Here is a 611-nt window from a genome sequence, read left to right on the forward strand (position 1 = left end):
ATTAATATATTGTTTTCTGTGAATGTGGGAACAGGTGCTATTGTGGAAGTCAGTTGCAAGGCAGGTGATAAAGAAATTGTTGCCTATGGAAAGACAAAGATAAATGGTAAATACAGTGTTACCATTGAAGGCTTCAACTACGCCAAATATGGAGGAGCAGCTTGCAAGGCTAAGCTTCATGCAGCACCAAAGGGTTCAGCTTGCAACATCCCCACTGACCTACATGGTGGAAAGAAAGGAGTTCAAGTTCATGTCAAGTCAAAGGATCACCATTTAGTTGTGCTCCAAACAAAACCATTTGCCTATGCATCAAAAACTCCTTACAAGGAATGCCATAAGCATGTCTCACCTCCCTACTATTACAAATCACCACCTCCACCATCTCCAGTACCTACTCCTTACTATTACAAGTCACCACCTCCACCATCTCCAACACCCGCACCATACTATTATAAATCACCCCCTCCACCATCACCAGTCCCTGCCCCATACTATTACAAATCACCACCACCACCATCACCAGTCCCTGCCCCATACTACTACAAGTCACCACCACCACCATCTCCAGTCCCCGCCCCTTACCACTACAAGTCACCACCACCACCATCACC

Source organism: Papaver somniferum, chromosome 5, assembly GCF_003573695.1.
Source record: "Papaver somniferum cultivar HN1 chromosome 5, ASM357369v1, whole genome shotgun sequence".
In the NCBI taxonomy this organism is placed as follows: domain Eukaryota; kingdom Viridiplantae; phylum Streptophyta; class Magnoliopsida; order Ranunculales; family Papaveraceae; genus Papaver; species Papaver somniferum.